At 37.3% G+C, this 16,905-nt stretch overlaps 1 pseudogene; it reads left to right on the forward strand.

Moving 5' to 3' along the window:
• The first annotated feature begins 10,640 nt into the window (after positions 1 to 10,640).
• On the forward strand, positions 10,641 to 12,940 carry LOC123234028 (annotated as a pseudogene).
• The last annotated feature ends 3,965 nt before the right edge of the window (positions 12,941 to 16,905 follow it).

Below are 16,905 nucleotides of genomic sequence, written 5' to 3' on the forward strand. Positions count from 1 at the left end.
GTATCCTTACTAATTATAATTTTTACTGCATTATGATCTGAAAAAGTTGCATTTATTATTTCTGCTTTTCTGCATTTGTTTGCAATGTTTTTATACTCTAGGACAGTGATGGGCAAACTATGGCCCGTGGTCCAGATGTGGCCCCCTGAAATGTTCTATCCTGCCTGAACACATTATTCCTAATCTGATGAATACAATGAGTAAGATACCATACAATGAAACTTCAAAAGAATTGCCTTAGAAACAGATTGACAGATGAGCATTTCCTTTCCTTTGGCTCCTGTAATGCAAGGTGGCTAACAGAAACTTTCTGCTTCTGTAATTTCTAATGGTCACAAAAAGCCAGTTAAACATCTTAGAATCTTCAGAAAGTCAGTTAGAACTAAAAGCTATAAATAGAGGTGAAGTTCCAACTGATGAGGCTTTTGCCTTCTGGCTTTCGCTGTGGCTGGGGGCTTTTGCTTTGGCCTTTCAGCTTGGCTTTGCTTCAGCCTTGGCCTGTGCTTATCTTGTCTTGGGAGATTTAATCCTATCTCATTTCTCTGGATCTCTCCCTGATCTCTCCATCCATATCCCTCCCCTTACCCTATTTCCTGTGGGTCTTGGGTGGAAGAGAGGGCTTGGTGATTGAACATTGTGCATTTTAGTTTCTTTAGATAATTAAAGTATCCTCAAATAAGTTACCCCTAGATTTAATAAGGACTTTACTTTAAAAACAGTCAAATCTCCCAACTGGGAGAGCAGGCTCTCTTAGTCTAAACCTCTCCACAACATATCCCCCACCATCACGCCTCTCCCTAGCAGCAGTTAGAAATCCTGAACCTGTTCCCTCTGACTAACCTGAGATTAATAAATCCCCTTGTTACCTACTCAAAGCCTCTGGTGAATCATTGTATTGAAGATTGAGGCAAGGGCTAAAGAGGGAAGGACTCATTTTCTTTTATTTCTTGAAAGAATTGGGGGCATCCATCTTGGCAGGAAGTACCTACCTCAAGACTTCCTCCAACCATCAGTTTGACTGGCAGGGAGGGGCCCTCTTGACTCCTCCCTCAAGAGACTTTGAAACTAACAAGAGAAACCCTCCAGCCAAACCTAAACATTTCTTAGTGGCCCTAATTTCCTCCCTGTATCCTCTGTCTCAAGCCTCTGGGAATAAACCTGTTTGAGCTGCCTTCTCCTACATACCCCATTTCCCTTACCTCCTATATACCTTCCCATACCTTCATTCCTCCTCCAATCACCTTATAATCACCTATAACCCTTTTATCCTTCCTCACACCCAAATTGTCTTCATTGACCCACTCAGATTACCTTATTTACTCTTGATAACACTCCCTCTTTAAAAAGTTTGCCCATCACTGCTCTAGGACATGGTCAATCTTTGTGAATGTACCATGTGCCTCTGTAAAGAAGATATATTCCTTTTTAGCTCTATTACTTTTCTCCATATATCTATTAACTAATTTTTCTAAGATTTCCTTCACATCTCTTCTTTCTCATTTTTTGTTTGATTTATCTTGATCTGATAGAGGAAGGTTGAGGTCTCCCACTAGTATAATTTTACTATCTATTTCTTCCTTAAGCTCTTTTAAAAACCTGGATGCTATGCCATTTGGTGTATACTTGCTGAGTTCTGACATTTCTTCATTGTTTATACTGTCCTTTATCAAGATGTATTGCCTTCCGTATCTCTTTTAATCATATCTATTTTTACATTGGCTTTGTCAGATATCATGATTTTGATTCCTGCCTTCTTTATCTCAGTTGATGCTCAGTACATTCTGCTCCAGCCTCTTACCTTTATCCTGTTTGTGATTATCTTCCCCATGTGTGTTTTTTGTAAACAAAATATAATAGGATTTTAGATTTTTATCCACTCTGCTATCTGCTTCTATTTTTTGGTTGAGTTCATCCCATTCACATTCAGAATTATGATTATGACCTGTATATTCCCCATCATTCTAATTTCCTCTTTTAGTCCTGGTCTTTCTTCTTTTATTATTTCCTTCTACACCAGTGTTTTGCTTTGAATCAGTCCCCTTTTCCCCGCCATTTTTTTTTACTTTTCTCCCACCTCCTCCCTTCTTATTCCCTTCTTATTTCTCTTTAAGGTATATTAATTGTATCTCTCCACCCCAACCTTCAAATCTTTAATTTTAAAATTTCCTCTTCCCCAGGGTTCATTACATTTTCACTTGTTGCTTATTTTAATAACACACACACTCACACATGCACATGCATGGACACACACATACATATGTGTGTATATACATATGTATATATATTAAAATGACATCTTCATATTCTAATTTGAAAACCCTTTAAATTTAGATCATATAGAATCTTCTTAAAATTACATCTTGTTTTCTTCTAAAGAGCTTGTATTGGTCCTTATATACTTTACACCCATTTAATTGAACATCTGATATTCATTAAGCAGTCAACACATATTAGGAGTTTGCCTCTCATCTGATTCTTTAAAGCAAAAACCCTTTCTGTCAGGCTGACTACCCATTACATTGATTAAGGAAAGCATGTTCCCAATTTCAGTTTACTCAAATAAACATTTTGGATATGTCCAAACATCTTATTGAGAATAGACACTTCTCTCATCATTAAATTAATAAAGCTTAAAAATCTCTCTAAAATTTTATATAACTGATAGACAGTTTGCTATACTGAATCACTTTACATTCATTTCACTCAATTACATTTCAGAGTCATTTTCCAAAAACTCATATCTATCTATCTATCTATCTATCTATCTATCTATCTATCTATCTATCTATCTATCTATCTATCTATCTGTCTGTCTATCTATATGTCTATCTGTCTGTCTGTTTGTCTATCTGTCTATCTATTACTATATATATACATCTTTCCTGCTGTAATTCATCTTTAAATGTCACAAAATCTCATGAGCTTGCTGTAAAAGCTCTTTTAAAGACTTATTCACCCATAGACTTATTGTTAAGTCATTCAAGTTAGTGAAATTGAACTAGGCATTGTACACCTGAGCTGCATATTATGGTACTTCTAATTGTGGGATTCTGTGACTTACCACTGAACAATACCCTCATTTAACAGATGATGAAACTGAGGCTCAGAGAGAGGAAGTTATTTTCTCAAAGTTACATAAGTATTAAAAAGGTAGAGAAGTAGAGCAATGGATAGAATGTTGAACCTGGAGTCAAGAAGACCGGAGTTCATATCCATCCTCAGACACTTGTTGTTACCCTGGGTAAATCACTTAGCTTCTTTCTGCCTCAGTTTCTGCATCTGTAAAATGGAGAAGGAATCTATTTTCTAGGCTTGTTCTGAGCATGTGATAGGAATATATTTGTGAATCACTTTGAAAATCTCAATGCCCTATAGAAATTCTAGCTTATAAAAGAGCAGTCAGAATATTATCCCTAACTCCCTAACAACAAATTCAGTGCTTTTTTTCCCCACTACATTTCACTGGTTCCCATAGATACCATAGAAACTTGAGGAAGGCTATCATATCAACTAGTGTTCATTCTCTGGGTTCTATGTTTTGTGATTCTAGGGATACAAGAAACATTTTATCCAGTTGAGGCCTCTAATAGTTTCACTACCAGTCAGCTATACTGCCTGCAATTCCAACCACTGGAACTAAGCCTTCTAGTAAGGGTAATATCACCGGGAAATCCCTGTTAAAATAGGACTGCATTAACTTGAACAAAGAGCATGATAATTTATTATTATTCACTGAAAACAGTTCCTCAATGGAACTCAAGACACAGGTTTAACTTAGGTAAGAAAAAAAGTGGGAAGCTACCTGAAATACTAGATGAGCATGAGATGTTATGATGAAGAATGCTAGCAACAGGAGAAGGCTATGTGAACCTTAGGTTTGGGGTCTTGAAATGAGCAAGATTCAATTCAAATTAATACAACAAACATTTAAGATATATCTATGGGATTCTAAAAGTGAAGGCCTGGGAAGATGGCAGCTTAGATGTAGCAAAAGTCCAGATCTCTGAAAATTCTTCCATACCAATCAAAAACAAAGTGCTTCAAGGGGACAGAAAACCAAACCTAACAACAGGACAGAGCTGGGGGATCCTCCTGCTGGATTCAATTTGAAAGATATGCCCCAAAATGGCTGAATTCTTAACTGTTGGGTTCAAGGGAAAGGAAGAAGGAAGATCCCAGGACTTCTCCCCCACATACTATGCTGAGTCTCCAGTAGTCCCTGGAATCTCTGGGAAGGCAAGGACACTAGTCCAGAAGGAATGCCTTGCTGGCACAACTGTGCCAAGCTCAGGGCATTAAACACAGATGGCAGGGAGGCAGATGGAAGAGAAGTGCAGAGAGGGAAGCCTAGTCACAGCCAAAACACTCCATCTTGCCCCACCCCCCCTTCTTGAGGTTTTGGCCTCAAGGCACATCCAGGTCTGCACATCAACTCTGCCCTGGCTTAATCTTATCAATAGGGCTGGGAAGCCCCAACACCTCTTCCCCATCGACTGCACTGAGAGTAAGCACTTACATCTTCAGCTTCTGCTGCCAGCTTGGGAAGATCTAATCTCAGGTCTCATTAATAACATCAGCCTAATTTAGTCAATCAGCAGAGCAGAGAAGAAGCCCATTCAGGACAGAATAGCCTAAACCCAGAGATCCAGCAAATAATCAGAGGAGCAAGATTATAGCCAATTATGGGGGAAGGGAGGAAGACTTGAATATAAAGGAGAAAAGTATAAATTAATTAGGTGAATATAGAATAGTTCACCTGTCAGATCTATGGGAAAGGTTTTAAGACCAAGTAAGAATTAGAAAACATTAAAATATGTTAAATAAATAATTTTGATTACATTAAACTAAAAAGGTATTGTACATACAAAACCAATGCAATCAAAATTAGAAGGGTAGTAATAAATTGGGGGAAAATCTTTATAACAAAAAACTCTGACAAATGTCTAATTACTCAAATATACAAGGAGCTAAATCAATTGTTCAAAAAATCAAGCCATTCTGCAATTGAAAAATGGACAATGGAAATAGGTAATTGCCAAATAAAGAAATTAAAATTATCAATAAGCACATGAAAAAGTGTTCTAAATCTCTTATAATTAGAGAAATGCAAATCAAAACAACTCTGAGGTATCATCTCATACCTAACAGATTGGCTAAAATGACAGCACAGGAAAGTAATAAATGTTGGAGGGGATGTGGCAAAATTGGGATATTAATGCATTGCTGGTGGAGTTGTAAACTGATCCAACCATTCTGTATGGCAATTTGGAACTATGGCCAAAGGGCTTTAAAAGACTGTCTGCCTTTTGATCCAGCCATACCACTGCTGGGGTTATGCCCCAAAGAGATAAGGAAAAAGACTTGTATAAAAATATTTATAGCAGTGCTCTTTGTAATGGCAAAAAAATGGAAAATAGGGGAATGTCCTTCGATTGGGGAATGGCTGAATAAATTGTGGTATCTGTTGTTCATAGAATATTATTGTGCTAAAAGAAATTATGAACTGAAGGAAGTCCATGTGAAATGGAACGACCTGCAGGAATTGATGCAGAGTGAAAGGAGCAGAACCAAGAGAACCTTATACACAGAAATGGTTACACTGTGGCACAATCAAATGTAATGGCCTTCTCTACTAGCAGCAATACAATAATCCAGGACAATTCTGAGGGACTTGTGAGAAAAAACGCTATTCACAGCCAGAGAAAGAACTGTGGAAGGAGAAACACAGAAGAAAAACAACTGCTTGATCACATGGGTTGATGGGGATATGATTAGGAATTTAGACTCTAAGCAATCACCCTAATGCAAAGGTTAATAATATGGAAATAAGTCTTGATCAATGACATATGTAAAACCCAGTGGAATTACTTGTTGGCTATGGGGAGGTAGATGGGGGAGGAGGGGAGGGAAACAACTTGAATCATGTAACCATGGGAAAATATTCAAAATCAATCAATTAAATAAAATCTTTCAATAAAAAAAGAACTGTGGGAGCAGAAATGCAGAACAAAAACATTTGATTGATCACATGGTTCGATAGGGATATGATTAGGGATGTAGGCATTAAATGATCACTCTATTGCAAATAGTAATAATATGGAAATAGGCCTCAATCAATGATACATGTAAAACCCAGTGGAATTGTTTATTGGCTATGGGAGGGGGGAGGGAAAGAACATGAATCATGTAAGCATGGAAAAATATTCTAAATTAAATGCACAAATAAATAAAATTTTTTAAAAAGACAAAATAATTAAAATAAAAGCAAAGGCCATATTGTTGGAGAAATAATTTTTTTTAAAAAAAATCTATCTATGGGGTACAAATTGCTGAGTGAAAAACAAAATTTTGATGAGACACAGACTCTTCCCACATGAAGGTTATCATTTGTTCTTATTCAGTCATTCAGTTGTGTTTAACTCTTCATGACACTGGGGACCACACTGTCCCTGGGGGTTTTGTTGCAAAAGGTGCTGGACTGGTTTGCCATTTCCTTTCTGGTGGATTAAGGCAAACAGAGGTAAGTAAAATGAATTTCCCAAGTTCACACAGCTAGTGAGAGTCTAAGGTCATGTTTGAACTTTGGTCTTTCTGATTCTGGAGCCAATAATGTATCCACTCTGCCACTCAACTGCCTCCTAGGCCATTGTCTAATAGCAGAATAACACACACACACACACACACACACACACACACACACACACACATACAAATACACACACATACATACATATACAAATCACATTCAAATGAATAATTATAGCAAGCAATAACATTGGTCAAGGTGAAATTCAGAAACAAAGAAAGTTCTAATGGATTTAACAGGTAGAGATGAGGAACAGAGCTTTCTGGAGAAAAAAAAATTTTAGTTTGAGTATATTTAGTCAGGTTTTCAGAGACATATGGGTATATAAAAGATATATAGAGAGAGGGCATTCTAAGTATTGGGAACTGAATGAACAAAAGCACAGAGGAAAAAAAGATCAATTCACATCCTGGGCTCATGTTCTAGGTGGGTCCTAGGGGAAGGAAAGACCTCAACTTCAGCTTTGGGTTGGTCCTTCTTCCTTTTCCTCTTCTATTACCTTTTGCTAGAAGGTGACCTTTCAAGATTTGAAGACTAAAGTATATCAAACATGAAGTCTCTTATCAGTTTTCTAGGCGAATCCCCAGGTCAACTGAATGTTCCCTCAGGAGCCAGGGATGAATTTCACATAGATTCACAACTCCATAAGGAAACCATCAAAGAAATGATACCATGTCCTAAGAGAACTTCTTGAGTGCTCTATGAATGGTCAAAAGGAATCCTAGCAACCAGGAACTCTGAGTGACCCCTTGCCAAAAGTGTTCTCGAAGATTGAGCTCACTGTTTCCTGGACTTTGTATTGTTTAGTGGGTCAACTGTTCTTATTGTACAACTTTAGAAAATACCTCTTTCTAGATGATACTTAAATGAATAATCTATAGGGAAAAGCATATTAGTGGGGACTCAAACAGTTGGTATTAGAGAATGATCTTCCCCTGATTCCTCAGGGATACCCTTAGTATTCTGAGAGAGAGATGTAGCCTTGCTCAAGGTCTCCATTGATATTAGTGGGATTAGAATAAGGATTCTTAAGAGATTATATGATTACATATTGATGCCTTTGTCTTATTCTTTTTTCATCTGTGAATTGACTTCCATTAATCCTCCTCATCTATCATCCATGTGAACCATCCCTGAAGGAAATATGTATAGTAAAATGTGACTCCTGTGTGTGAGATGAATAGGAGCTGAACAATGGAAATGAGCTGCCACATTTAAAGATTTTGAAATTTGTTCTTAACTTTAGTATGTTTATACCTGTAAAAGTAACACTTGTATAATAAAAATAATAGTTCAATGATTTGTTGAGAAAAAATTATATTTCTATCCATTTCTTCTTTTCCCCACATTCTCTATTCCTCTCCCCTCTTCATTTCCTTCTTCTCTCCCTATCCTCTTATTTCTTCACCCCATCCCTCTTCCAGTGGCCTCCTTTCTCACAACAATCTACTTCACCTTGGTTAACACTGGAATTGAGTTCTATCTCTTTAAGGAGAGAGAGAAGGAAAAGAAAAAAACAACATTTCTCCAAATTTTAATTTAGCCCTTTAAGTTTATTCTCTTCAGTATTTACAGTAGCAAAAGTTTGAAAGGGGAAGTGGGTAGGAGGAATAGTAGCTAAGGGTCACTCTGGTTCTTCAGTTTGGCCCTACTACTCCAGGTGGCTCAGCAAAATGGATTATCTCTGTGGCATCCTCCTTTTTACTGTATTTTCCTCTTTCTTCCCATCCTTTTTGGTTTATAGTCTTCGATAGTTTGTAGAATTTCTACCAGAACATGTTATTTTTCTACCAGAACAGGTTGTTGGAAGTTGAGAAAATCTAGGAAAAAAACTCTCTTTCATTTTGGTGGTAGATTCTCTAGCTCTGCCTCTCATGTTACACAATCTGGTTGTACTTCAGTGAATGAAGCAAAAAAGTGTGATTATGCAAGCAAAACAAAGTAAATATAAAATATATGCCTAATTCCACATCTCTAATCCACCATCTTTTATGAATGGCAGAAAGTATGGTTCCTCATGAACCTTTGAACATCTTGATTAAGTAAAGACAATAATAATGATAATAATAAATAATAGTCATTATATAACACATTAATATTTGTAAAGTGCTGTACATATACTTTCTTATTTGATCCTCAAAAAAATCCTGGATCATAGGTGCTATTATTATTCCCATTTTACAGAAGAAGAAATTAAGGTAGATAAAGGTTATTGACACATCTGGAATCACACATCTAATGTCTGAGGAAGGCTTTGAACTGATCTTACTGGTATCTGTCCCATTCTCTTACCCACTTCATATTCTAGCTGCTTCTATTTAACTCACAGTTCTGAATTATTTAATATCTTTTTCTTTCATATATAATTTCTTGGTTCTGTTCATTTATCTTTGTATCAATATCTATGAGTCTTTCCAAGTTTCTCTGAATTCTTAATTTTTGTAATATCCTATGATGTAGTTAAGTTCCATGTTACTTGTAAAATGAGATTAATTTACTTAGTAATAAATAGGGAGTCTGAGAAATGTTCAGCAGAGAACTGACATAATGAAACAATAGCTGAGGATTCATAAGAAAGACCTAGGGAGAGGCTAAGTCTATTTTTCAATTTGATCCCAGGTTGAACCTGCTGGTTGTTGAGACAACACCAGTTGGGAGCCAAATGGCAGCTCAGGAATGGTTATTATATCTTGCTATCTCAGACACCAATCTCTTATGACCCATCTCTCTTTAATGTGCATTTCCCTGGCTCTTTGATGTTAGATATTATTACTGAGATGATGGTAAGGGAAATAAGGATAACTTCCAAAAATATGAATTATATAGAGAATCTCATTTCCCTTTCAACAATTTACCCCAGGAAAGAACTAGGTATTTGGCTCCATGGTCTCTGCCTCCCAGACTCTTTGCATGCTCATAATTAGCATTTAATAGTTAGCATATTTAGAGCTTTAGTGTTTTCAAAGCATTTTCTAAATATTAACTCATTTGATGCTCATAATAACTTTGGGAGTTAGGTGCAATCATCATCTCCATTTTACTGATAAGGAAACTGAAATGTTCAGCAGAGAACTGACAAAAGTCAGAAATTAACTTATTTATCTAACTTTATACAACAAGTAAGTTTCTGAGGCCAGATTTGAATTTAGAGTTGTCTAACTCCAGATCCAGCTCTCTATATAAACTAGTTCCCCCTGGTTTATAGGAAAGTGAAAGATGCTCCCAGAGCCATCGCTGTCACTGTTTCAGAATATTTTTTGTCTTTTCTGAGTTTGAACATAGCCTAGTGCCTGAGACTTTGAACTAGATCTGGCTCTAAAAGAGATGCCAGAGGCCATCTAATCCAACCCTCTCTTTTATAGATGAGGAGACTAAGGCTCAGGAAGGTTTGTAAATTTATCTAAAGTTGCAGAAGAAATAAGTGGTGGAAATAGACTTCTTATAAAACTATATGATATGGAGAAACACCAACATAGAAACACCAGGAAAGCTACTACTCATCAACATTAAGTTCTCTATGATAAAGATTTCAAATCAGTCACTTACACTCTCTCTTCTTACAAAGACACATTTATGTATAATAGGCCAATCCTAAATATGAGTCCAGACATACCTTCATTCTTCCATAATTTTTTTATTATATTATTGGTACTAGGACCACACTTGTATCTATTATTCCTCTCTCTCTCTACCATGTTTTCAGTGCACATCTGTCTTTGATATTTACTTCATATTTTATACTCAAGCCATCTGGTAGTCATATTTTGTACTCTACTATAATAGTATTTAAGAAATGATTGTTGACTGACCATATGTCTTTTGCTCACAAGGCACCTGTGATCTAAATACTCTGTAATCACGGTGCCCGTGATTTAAAGCCACATAGGATGAGGAAAATGCATATGTGCATATGTGTACATATGAATGTATAAACATACATAAATATGTCTGGTGTATCAGGAAGCACCTGGAAAACACTTTCCCCTTTATGACTTAACAAAAGCATTGTAATGGCTAGGAAAAGCAACCCAATGGTCAGGTAAGGCCATAGAATATGGTGGGACTCAGCATGTTCTAAGTGGCCCAATTTGTCTGTGGGTTTTGTAACTGGAACTGGAGCAGGCCACTAGTAAATCCCTCACTTACTACTATTTCTCCCTTCATTTCCTCTGTGACTACAAAGATAAAAAAAAAAGTATAAGAAAATGCAGAATCTGACAAAGCCTTCTAACTGGACCCAGCTGTACCAGGAGCTCTATATACCCCTGAGCAAGGACTAGTTGCTAGGATCTCTCTCCCAGGAGTTTCACTCACGTCCTTCTGAAGAATCCACTTTCTTTGAGTTCACATTTCAAACTGAATTTTATACTGTGTACAAGTACAAGTAAATCCTAATCCAGATGCAAGCATTGTACTCTTTCATCCACAAGAATCCTGACATTCTCCACCAGCGTCTGCTGACTGATGGATGACCAGCATCTGCTGACTGATCACCAGCTTCAGGACAAAGAATAGGAATTGCTCAGGGCTCTGGAGTCCCCATTAGACCAAGTCAACTACTCCCTTCTGTCAGGGAGGTAGATGTTTCCCTGTCCCTGTAGCACAAGACCGAGGTGGTCAAGGTGAAGGTCAACTTGAAAGACTACACTTTGATGTGGTTCTGGGCCCTGGGTCAACACAAGAGGATTATCTCCCCTAGTACATGGGATTACCTGGGCTTCTTCACTAAGCTATCAGAAGAAAAGCACTATTTTAAGTGGGTGGATGGCAGCAAGCACCAAACAGAACATGACTCTAGACAGGTTGGAGTACTTATTGCCCGGGGTGAAGACACAGACTTCCAGACCTCAGACTTCAGACTTCAGTTAGCTCTGCTCAATTCCCCGCTCATGGTGTCAGGGTTGGTGACTTTCATCAACATGGGTATGGTGGTTGCTTCTTCTCTCCATCTAGCTACCTCTGTGCTCCTGCTCCTTTTTATTTCTGTCACAAGGCACCAAAAACTTCACAATTTTCACCCAACAGAGGAAGCTAAATACTCTAGACCAGTGATGGGCAAACTATTCCCTGCCCACAGTTTGCCCATCACTGCCTTAAGCAATTCCCTAATTACTACGCCCCCACATCCAGATGCAGTGATTAGGGAATTGCTTAAGGCAGTGATGGGCAAACTATGGCCTGGATTTGGCCTGCAGGGAATAGTTTGCCCATCACTGCTCTAGACCTGTGGTGGCAAACCTATGGCACATGTACCAAAGACAGCCTAGCAAAAACTTCTCTGTGGGCATATGAGTTGCTCCTTTGCCCCTCCACACCAAGCCTCCCTGTCCCTGAGTGGAGCCATCAGGCATCTCCTCTCCTTTGTTCTCTCCCCTGTCTGGGACTAGGGGTACCCTCTTCCAGCCACCTGGCCTGACCCCATCCCCTCAAAGATCTCCAATTTTTTTCTTCCTTCCCTGATTGCAGAAAGTCTGGGGGTAACCCATCCCCAAAAACTAACTCCACTCCCTCTACCCCCTGCTCTCACCCCCATAAAGGTTTCAGCCTAACAGGTAAGTGGGGCTGGATTCCTTGGAAAAGTCGTATGTCTGCAGAAAGTGGCTTCCCCACACAGCTGATTAGGAGCCTGTCACCCACTCCCAAATACAGAGGTTGGGGCACTGGGGCTCTGATTGACCTATAGATAATTACTCTGCTCTATATGCCTGCAAACTTGTTCTGAGCATATGAATAATATACTGCTGAGGGGGTTGGAAGAAGAAACACACAAATTTCTGAGGAGGAAACCAGATGTGTGTCCTGAGGAGAGTACCCAATGGCTGCAGAATACTGTGGAAAGCTTGGTCATGACACAGTTGGGCTACAAAGTGAGCTTCAAAGGAGCCTGAGCACTGGATCTTTGTTGAAAACATGTCTGGATTGTTATGATTAAAAGTGATATAGATGGATATTAAAAGAAGTATTAATATTTTAATTAAGGCCATGTTGGAAAAATAAAGAATACCACGTGCCTGCTAAGATCTAATTCAAATCCCCTGCCATACCTTCTGCTCACCTGGATCCCTCGTAACAAAAAGAGACCGCCTCCAATGATCTCAGGAGTCTTATACTTTTCTTTTACATAATCACACTTCTTGTCTACCTGCATCACAAGAGGAATCATGGGAAATGTAGTTTCCAAGTCCCCTAAACGTCCACAGGAAGTTTGTCATATATCTAAATATTTAAAACTCAAATGAACCCCAAATTTTCACTAACACAGGACCCTTGACCAGTTTTTTCAAGGATCTTAATCTGCTTCTGATTAGCCAGACTTCCATCCCTCTGTCTCAGATCCAGCCTGTCAGGAAATAAGGTACATGTTGCCTCTTCTACTATCCTCTCCTGCTGGCTTTCCATTTGGTTGTGATTTCTGAGGGCTACACTCTTGGTACATGGATGAAGAAGTGTCCAAAGCAAACGAGAATCCAGAGAGGAGAAAAGCGATAAGTAGCAGAAATTTCCACATAGGTTCCTGCTACTTGCTGTCTCTTGGAGAAGGGAGTAGATAATGTACCTCTCATCTTCCCTAATAGCCTCCCCTCCCCTTTAAACTCCAGTTATTTTTCCCCTGGACTAAGATATTTTAAGTTCATATTTCCTGTTTTAAGTAAAAAACTGTGAGCTTCTTAAGGTCAGAGTCTGTGTTTTGCTTCTTTCCGTTTCCTCTGCTTAACATGGTGACTGGCCACATAATGGGCCCTTCATAAGTGCTTATTGCCTGATCGTCAAGAAGTATTTTGGTTATGGTACTAAATATATGTGTGTATATATGTATGTACATATATGTGCATACACATATATGTGCCATTTATATAATTTTGAAAAGTTTTAAGCACTATATAAATATCAGTTATGTTGATGAGGAAGTTCAAAACTTATAACTGTCTAATTAGAGAAATCAAATGAGCCTTAATGAAATGAACTTTCTTAATTTTATCATAAACTATCAGCATACACATGCACATACTTATATATGCATGTAAATGTATATGCATGACTTGCATGCAGGAAACACTAATAAATTGTACATTTTCAAGTTTTAGTCTCATCTCAAACAGACAATTCCTAAGATAACTAATTTGAGCACATATACTCTAGTAATCATTTTTTAAAAATCTATTATCTTCCACACTTTTTATTACCTTGGGAAAGTTGTGGCTCTTCAATAGTTTCTAGCTTACTTGCTTGCTTGTTGAATGTAGAAATATTAGAGCAAAAAAATTGAACTCTTAAAAATCTTAATATTTTTCACCAACCAGTAATGAAAATAAGTACTTCTGTTTTCATGAAATATAAAGATTCCTACTTCTTATTTCTTGAATTAAATAATAATAAACTTTCCATAGGATCTCATTTTGACCAATCCCTCAGGTTTGATTATAGATGATGAACATTAGCTTCTTTTGGGCTAATTCTGGATTATTGTTTTAAGTCTTTGCTTAATTTTTTACACAGTTTACAATTCCCCTTTGAATATGACTAAACTCTCTTCCTACCTCCATGCCTGAACAATTTTGTAGAGCCCAGCTTATTGAATAATAATTTTCATAGCCATCTGACCATAGCTCGAACATTTCTAAAAAGTTAACTTCTATCATCTTAAACTTTATGAGGAAATAATTCAACCAGCTTTCCTAATAGTCCGGGTAGAGGAATTCTGCCTTACAAAATCCCACTTGGCCATTGATTTCTGTGTGGATATCATATTTCCAAAATAGCCTGTGGAAGAAAAAGATCATTTATGTAACTTGAATCATCATTGTTGTTGTTTAGTCATATCTAACTCTGTGGTCTTGTATGGGTTTTTCTCAGCAAAGATATTGGAGTTCTTTGCCATTTCTGTCTCCAGCAGATTAAGGCAGAGTTTAAGTGACTGGCCTGTGATTAAAACAACTAGGGAGTGATTGTCTGAGGTCAAATTTGAACTCAGATTGTCCTGACTCCAGGCCCAGAACTCTATCAACTGAAACATCTAACTGCCTCTAAATTTAGAATCTTTGGGAGTCTACATGCTGATTCATCTACAACAAACTCTTTGTAAGTTGAAAATTTATAAACTAAGGAATTAATCTTATCTACTTGGTTTCTTTCATCAGAAGAAAATTTAAGTTAATTAATTATATGTGAAATATCTAATGTTAGGAAGCTTTTGGAGAACTTTTTTTGGGTGGGCAGGTTTGATGTGAGAACTTTTTCCTGTTTAAAAACTCAGCTTCAAAGATGTATGCAATGGAAAGCTGGGGTGTGTGTGTGGGGGGGGGTCTTGATATCAAGATGTACCCCCTTTACCAACTCTTCAAATGTGACCAAGAGGCCATAAATATAATGCTGACAGAATGCAGCTTTATTGAGAGAGCAGAGCAAAGTACAGGTCAATGCACTCAAGTCAATGACCTAAGGCAATGTCCATGGATATACAGTAAAACTCCCAATTTATAGGGAATGGGTGGGCAGGGGGAACAGTGCAATACTTTGGATTAGGTCATCCTCATAGTTACATGTTCATTTCATTCTGACACATGCTTATCTTTGTCACTTCCAAATTAACAAGTTAGGAACAATAAAAAGTTCAGGATCTGAACATCTCTTCTACAATGTATTTTATCCTAGGACATTCCTGTCACATTTAGTGCCTGCTAGATAACAAGTGGGGGAAAGAGTTATTTCTTTGTTGCTAGAAAAAGTAGGTTGTTACTTTCCCTTGGGATCTTCAAATACTTGAATAGGTACCTTTTGGAACCAGGAAGGAGGAAGGGAGTCAACTAAATTGCAGAATAAGCTTGACTAAGGGAGTTTTCATAAGTTTTCATAGCTGCCTCTGTGGGTGGGGGAAGACAGGAGGGAGGCAGAGCAGTTTCTCTTGGAAGGGGGAGGTAATTACTGATTTTACCCTTAAATCTAGCAAACCACAGTGTTTAATTAGGGGGTTTTCTCTAAGCACTCCTGGAAGAGAATATATATCATCCCCTACAAGGGAATCACAATTTTTCTCATCCATAATGGACTAACTCTTTTCTCATTAGTGGGGTTATAAAGATACTTAACTGGGGATACTACTATTGCTAATTAGGCACTGCATTGAGAATAATACATTACTAATTTCAACCCACACAAAAGATGTATATATAGTGGTTTACCAAGGTGTGTTTTTATGTTCTGTGTTTCCTTCTGGAATCAAAATTCATACTAGAATTCTGGTAGCAATTTATAAATTAGGAAACATGGCAAAAAAAGTTCTCTAGTGTTGATTTTATTTTCTGTCTCCAAAACACAAGAAAGAAAAATCTCTTCATTTTTTATGCTGTTCTGATATGTATTTTCAATACATAAAAAGTAAGTGCTCTATTTGTAATGTAATGTATATGAATGTAAATGAAAAGAAGACAAATTTTCTTTAAAATTTGAAAATCTCTACTTTGCTCAAAATATGGTTTTAATTTGTAGGATCAGAGAAGGAAATCTGAAATTTGTGGTATCTTATCCTTAATTCATGTGTTAATATATATTTTTTAAATTTAGAATCCTTAAAAAAAAACCAACAATCTTATCCTCAAATATTCTGAATTATATGTTATAGTGATACATTATATTTTGTACAATGCTTTTGGACTCTAATATTTCATTTGAATCATAACAATCTTGCATGTGTGTGAGATAAAATTAAGTATATTATTCTCAGGGTAATGACATTTGGCTTTTAATCCCATTTCTTCAAGGCAGAAACACAATTTAACACCCGATTTTTGCCCTGAATATGGAAGCTAGTTTTGTGTCATCTGGTGACTATTTTATCTCAAAGTTCCAGGAATAGGTTTAGGAAGAATGATTAATAACAAGAACAGAGGCAAGGACTATAATGCAGCCTCGTTACTTTTTATTAAAGGATATTCATGTTTCCTTGAATAAATATAACATACGCAGCTTCCTCCTAGAACTTTTGTTCCTTAGAACACTGTTCCTCAAACCTAACCTGGAGATCATGGTTCTAATAACCGGAATTTAACAGGATGGGAGAAGGGAGATGGTGGGGGGGAAGGTTCCTGTGATTAGAAATCCTGTAAATTGGTCTTTTGAATTTAATATACTGGTATCTCTTGAGTATCCAAAACAAGAGATGGTCCTCTTTCAAAAGGTATAATAAACTGCTGTCTTGTACTTTGGTCTCCTGACTTCAAGTGATGTTCTTATGTGAGTAGGGGGATGGGGGAGTCTATTGTTCATGACCCCCATCCCACACATGTGTGTAAAAGGTATAACTAATGGCTTCCCTAAGGTTA

Source organism: Gracilinanus agilis, chromosome 2, assembly GCF_016433145.1.
Source record: "Gracilinanus agilis isolate LMUSP501 chromosome 2, AgileGrace, whole genome shotgun sequence".
Classification (NCBI taxonomy): domain Eukaryota; kingdom Metazoa; phylum Chordata; class Mammalia; order Didelphimorphia; family Didelphidae; genus Gracilinanus; species Gracilinanus agilis.